Genomic DNA, 6,665 nt, shown 5'->3' with positions numbered 1-6,665 from the left:
ATATTTGTGAGCTATATAGCAAAGAGAGACATAGAGAGAGAGTGAAGGGAGCAATTTTTTAAATATGTTCTATTGTTTCAACTTGTTAGGTACATGGATACTAAGGGAAAATCAAATGGCCAATGCAAAATGCATAAATTGGATTAAAAAATACTTTTGGAAAGATGTAGATATGAGCTGCTCAAGGAAATATGCTCTATGAAAGAGGAGGAGATGAGAGATACATGTTGGAACATTAAAAAAAGAGATATACTAAGATGTAAAGTGATATCGCAAATAAAAGAATATGTAGAATATATAGGGATTGCATATTCAGTTGAAAACATGGATTTAGATGCTATTTCCACCACTAGATGGATCCCCAGAATGATTGGCAATATGATGGTTAGTTGGAATGCTAGTGACCCCAGCTTCCAACATGATTTTGATGTCAATAAAATTCAAGCATGGGATGCATTATATGTAGAAGTAAGATTTGCAAAATGTAAATCTGATAGGAGCATCACCAAGTCAATATCATGGGATAAGAGAATATGGTCTTCATATGTTGCAAAACTGACTTGGATCATTTTACAAAAGGGTATGATGAGCCTCAATAAACTAAACACAATACTTTTTTTTTTCAAGGTACTAAGTCCACTTTTCCAAGTCATGACCTTACAAAGTCCTTAGGGGATTCATTATGGGATACTTACGGAATCACATTAGTGCAAGGGTGTGGGGTTTCCTCAAATAGTACATAAGTCTATATATTAGGCCCATACCCACCCATATTAGGGGTTGTTCCCCAAAAATTTTCCTCTCCATCTATACAAGTAAGGGAGGGGGTTCAAAAATGTGTATCACACGCAAGTCACTGTGTATCTTGGGTCAGCCACTATGTATGGTTTTTGATTATTATTGAAGTAGAGAAACACTAAAGTAAGGCAAATATATTCAAGCTTAGGTCTAAGTCCCTAAAAATTTGCGTAAGATAGAGGTGTGTGACTTGGGTTACTAGAAGCAATCAAGATTTAAGTGGGAACTACCCCAAGGTAACAAGAGTGTTAGCTCAAGGCAAGGGTGTTGGAAATAAACCCACTGCAATAAATCTAATCTTATGCAACACTTGTGGGAAACAAGGTCTCCTCCTCTCTCTTGCTCCTCAGTTCTGACACACAAGCTTGTACTACTGTTTTTTGGCTATGTGGCAATAAAGTTGCCCAAGAAAATGCCAGTCTCTCCATTTTTAGTCCAACTTCATGGGATTGAGAGAAGTTCCGTTGATTTTGGGCTGGAGTTAAAGTCATGGAGCCAGACCTGCATAACTTGAACCATGCCTAGGTCAATTGACCTAGGTGTGGCATGGCTCTAATCTAGCTTAAGGCTCTAATCTAGCCTTAATTTAGAAGTTTTCAATTCAAATATTTTTTAAGTTCATGTCTATAATTAAATAATGTGGAACTTTCATGATTCATAAGAAGTAAATGAGCTAGTTAAATTAAAAGATCAAAAAGTACTCATGAGATCAATATTAAATTAAAAAATTAAAAAGTAATGGTGAAAGAACCTTCCCTCCTCTTGGCTCTTTCCATTCACTACTCCATCCCCTCCTCTTGTAGCACGTCCAGCCTGCAACTCGACACTCAGGTCTCTCTCTCTCTCTCTCTCTCTCTCTCTCTCTCTCTCTCTCTCTCTCTCTCTCTCTCTCTCTCTCTCTCTCTCTCTCTCTCTCTCTCTCTCTCTCTCTCTCGTTGTTGTACATATATTGAGTATTGCAAATGCTTAGATGTTGCATGTTTTATTTATGTATGGATTGTGCTCTCTCTCTCTCTCTCTCTCTCTCTCTCTCTCTCATTGTTGTAGAGATATTGAGTATTGCAAATGCTTAGATGTTGCATGTTTTATTTATGTATGGATTGTGCTTCTCTCTCTCTCTCTCTCTCTCTCTCTCTCTCTCTCTCTCTCTCTCTCTCTCTCAATCTTCTGCAACACGATTGTTTAAGTCTCATAATATGCAACACGATTGTTTAAACCTTCTGCAACACGATCTTGAATATAGAGTTGATTGTTTTATAGATGTTTTGTTTTATCAAAAGTTCATTTGCAGACCTAGGTCCTCATGAAGTGTGTGCCATGTTGGCTGTTGTTGTGATGCGAGAACATGTCGAGGGTAGCATAGGTTTTTTAAGAGACTGGCAGGTATATCTGCAACAGATGCTTCTTGTGGCTATGGGTCTTGTGTATTTTTGGCAGTAGGGTCAAGGCGTGCAAATGAGGACCTGCATGCTTAACTTTTGTTTTTCGCATTTTTTTAATGTTGCTCCATAAGTTCAACCAAGCAGGTAATAGTTAGAACAATAAAAGCTAAAGCTTTGTGAGCAACCCCATGGAACCCAAGCTCCTTGAAAGGCACATCAAACTCCAAATCCATACCTTTAAAGTGACGCTAGTCTTCTGTTGGCCCCTTCACAAAAAGATTAAACTCGTTGTTAATCTTATTTTTCATATCCCTATATGTTGCTCTTCTTCAAACTGATCTGCGTCATTCTCATCTAGATCATATGTGATGGGTCTTCCCCCAAAAAGAATCCAAATTACCTTTGTGACCTCAACAAAGAATTGTACATCCTTGGTCTTCTTGTTTCCAACCATGATAAAGTTATGCAAGTGTAAATGGATGATGGTAATCATCTCTTTTTTAGTCGCCTAAAACAAGGCATGCTTGATATTCCTGTACATAATTTCAACATCTCTTTTTCAGTCCCTTGAATGAAGGCACGCTTGACATTCTTGTACATAATTTCAACATTCTAATCATCTCTTTTTGAGTTGGCTGAAATAAGACATGCTTGATATTCCTGTACATAATTTCAACCTTCTCATTTGGTTTCATAGTGGCATAACTAAACCCATTTATGCATGCCTATAATGATTTGGGCATAAAGCATGCTTGATATTTGTGTACATAATATCAACATTCTCATCTAGTTTCACAATGGCATATCTGAACGCATTTATGTGTGCATCTGGTTTCATTGTGTCATATTTGAACCCATTTATATGTGCCTCTAATGGACCGGATAGAAAGCAGCTTGATATTCTTGTACATAATATTAATCTTCTCATCTAGTCTTATAGTGGCATATCTGAACCCATTTATGTGTGCCTGTAATGATCAGAATAGCTTTTGCCCTTTCCCACCAAAGACAGGCCATATCCATAGATCTGACAACCTAATAGTTTTACTTTTTGAAAGCTAGAGTCTTTCTCTATTCACTAATAAGAGGGTATTTCCATGGTGGGTTCCAAAACAAGCAATTAAACTAACGAAACTATATGAAAGGAACAACTATGATTTTGCTTCATCTTCTCGCAATTGTTGTTTCAGCAAGGAAGACCTACAATTGTCATCTTTCATTGGTTGAATGCTTGGTTTTTAGCATACTTGACTTAGGAATTTACCAGTTGAAACTCAAACAACCACCATCGATTTGAATAGCTGAAAAACCTACTAGTTGTTGGTAACACTCTTACAGGTCTTAGAGTGTCTTCCCCCGAGCCCTTCTCAAAAGATGCTTGTCACATAGGAAAATTGAAGTTATTGATTTCCCATGCAAGAGGAATATAGGATGTTAAAGGCCTACTTCATGTTTGATGTAGCTTGCATATGTCTATTTTTGGAGCTTTTACCAGCTGTAGGAAACAAAAAGCGAAACAAATGATAATAGTTCTGCAACTTTTGCATTTTTTTGCAAAAGTTGCAAAAATCACAAAATCCACCCGAAAAGCATGGTCGTTGGTTATTTTTGGAGACAAATCGTTCCATAAGGGGTTCGCAGGAAGGCACCCTTATCCATAGATCTGACAACCTAATAGGTTTACCTTTTGAAAGTTTGAGTCTTTCTTTAGTCACTAAAGTGGTCCTCTCAGCCTTCTCTCATTCCCTTTGTGCAATCTGGCATCTCAAAGTCTTGAACAACTAAACAACCTGCTAGCTGGTAATACTCTTGACAGTAGCAATATGGAATGGAACCATAAGACCATACATAGGTAGAAGAATAGACTCATTCGTTTGATCCACTTGAATCATCAACCCCTTCAAAAATGGGATGTCATTCAAAGGGCTTGTCATCTACATTTTGATAACCTATCAAATTCCCTATGGTATTGAGAGTGCCTTCACCATCACTTTTCCCTAAAACTCTTGCTGCAAGCCTCCTAGCAATCTCTTCATTTTTATGCATGGCTAGCTCTACCTGATGCTGCCTTTTACCGTCTTGTGTACGCAAGTAAGGGGGGGGGTTTGTATCATGGAATCCATGATATTCTATAGATGCATGCTTTGTATACCAAAACATTCACATTGAAAACCATACTTGACTTCACAATTCTTTCATACTTGGCAATCAAACTTACCCCAGACTCCCTAAATTCAATGCCAATGCATGTTCCCATGGTTTTGGTTAGATGTGGTTAGATTCCATCTATTTCAATAACTTTGTATGCTACTTTGTAAGCTGTAGATATAGGACGACCTTAGTGATTTACAGCAGCTTCATGAGCAATTTGAAGCACTTTGTAAGCTTTCTCTTTGTAAGTGTCTCCTTAGTCTAGTAGCATGATAGCATCCTTGTCCATATCCCTGTGACAAGTTGCCTATACAACCCTTGTAATAGGCTACAAATTTTGTTTCCAACGCACCTACAATAGGTTGAATCAAACTATAGTCCTTGCAATAGACTGAGAGAGAGAGAAATCTGGATGCTTTTGCTCTTGACGTGCACATAGAGAGAAAGACTTAAGAAATCTTTGTGGCCATGGTTCCAAGCCGAGATGCAGAGAATTTTGAATTCTTTCACACTTATGCTTGAGCTATGCACAAAGAGAGAGAGAGAGAGAGAGAGAGAGAGAGAGAGAGAGAGAGAGAGAGAGAGAGAGAGAGAGAGAGATTGATTTTAAATTAAAAACTAAATTTTTTTCTTAGTGCAGATTAGATGTTCCTCGTGAGCACCCTTGGTCATTTGGAGTTTATGGATTTTGTGTGTGTGTCTCTCTCTCTCTCTCTCTCTCTCTCTCTCTCTCTCTCTCTCTCTCTCTCTAACAGGTTAGCTTGACATTTATCTATATTCTATTTCTTGGTAACAAAGTTATTTTCTCTTTCTTTGTCGTTTACATTAGATTTAGTGATTAATCATTGATTATTAATTGAACCAATCTTAAAGGACAAGAAGCATTTTTTGTTCTTGTGAATTTATAAACCATGGGAAAGTTGGAATACTGCTCACTCTAACTTCCAACCAAAAAGATTTTGATGTTGAGAAAATTCAAGCAAGGGATGCATTGGATGCATTATATGCAAAAGCACGAGCTGCAGAATGTAAATCTGATTGGAGTGCTGTCAGAGCATTTGGAGTCAAAAGTCTACCACAGGGATAAGAGAGAGCAGGGTGAAGGGATATTCATGGAGAGGAGTAGACAGAAGAGAAGGGGTTCAAAGAAATAGAAGATGTAGAAGAATACTCACAGAAAGAAATAGAATATGTAAAAGAATACTCACAGAGGTGAAGCCTATCAATAAATCTCTTGTAGACAAAAACGTGCATAAAATAATATCTTTCTCTATGTTTCTCAGATCGCCAATCTAATGCTTCCATTGGCTCTAAAAGGGGGGTAAAATACTAGCACACCTTACCATAATTCTTCCACATCACTCCTTCATCTCCCACTTTCGGAGTGCTGTTCACTGCTTGAAAACTGCGATCGCGCATCACACGATTTCACCAATCCTTCTTTTTACATAAAATCCTCCCAAAATGGTTGAAAGCTACATGCTTTCTTTTACATGTCATCCTATTCTAGAATTTCTCTATAGTTTTTGGATTTTTACAAGATAATATCAAAAATATCAAAAATTGGCTAAACTTGTCAAAAAATCTAGTATTTTTGAACCATCCATACTATGGACACTGACATTAATGACTAATATGGCATTCAGTCTCTAGATCAATAAGAAAGCCGCACTCTAGAGTTTTTCACATTGTGTGCATGTAGCGGCATGACATCCACCCCTCCTAACCTATACATCCTTTGGTATGTGCCAAAGTCTTACGGATCTGTAGTATTAGAAGAAGTATCCTCTGCCATGTCAATGTCTTCATCTTCTACCTCTTCTTCTTCCATATTCTCATGTTCATGCTTAGTATCCAACTCCTTCAACTCATATGTTGAAGGCTCCCTACGTTTAAAGAGCTTGATACATTTTCCAGTCACTAGAATCCTTAGAGCTGTCCCATCCATCTCAATTAATGCATAGGTAGCATTATCAAAAACAAACCTTACCACATATGGACCAAACCACCTCTTTGCCATCTTTTGACTAGTACTATGCTAATTTTCCAAGCTGCTATCATAAACTAGCACCTAATCCCCTTCTTGTATAGCTCATGGTCAAAGTTTGTGTTAGTTGTCAAACCTCTTCTTGTTCTTGATCATTGTAGTCTTCAGCTTTTTCATGGCTGTCTCAATGTCTTCAGGCCTTCTTTCTAACTATCTAATGCGTAGGACCAACAACTCTTCTATATTCAATCCGACTTCCCATGGTAGAACACTCCAAGTAGCAATAGTCTCCTCAATAGGCATGATTGGTTGTTTTCCATACGTTAATTCAACAGGCATATACCCTG

At 37.7% G+C, this 6,665-nt stretch overlaps 1 pseudogene; it reads right to left on the bottom strand.

Moving 5' to 3' along the window:
* Positions 1–440: 440 nt before the first annotated feature.
* On the bottom strand, positions 441–4,437 carry LOC148010427 (FACT complex subunit SPT16-like; annotated as a pseudogene).
* Positions 4,438–6,665: the final 2,228 nt, after the last annotated feature.

The sequence above is a fragment of the Lygodium microphyllum genome, chromosome 29, assembly GCF_053477565.2.
Source record: "Lygodium microphyllum isolate KBCC chromosome 29, Lygodium_microphyllum_v1.1.10, whole genome shotgun sequence".
NCBI lineage: Eukaryota > Viridiplantae > Streptophyta > Polypodiopsida > Schizaeales > Lygodiaceae > Lygodium > Lygodium microphyllum.
This window is presented reverse-complemented; position numbering and strand designations above follow the sequence as displayed.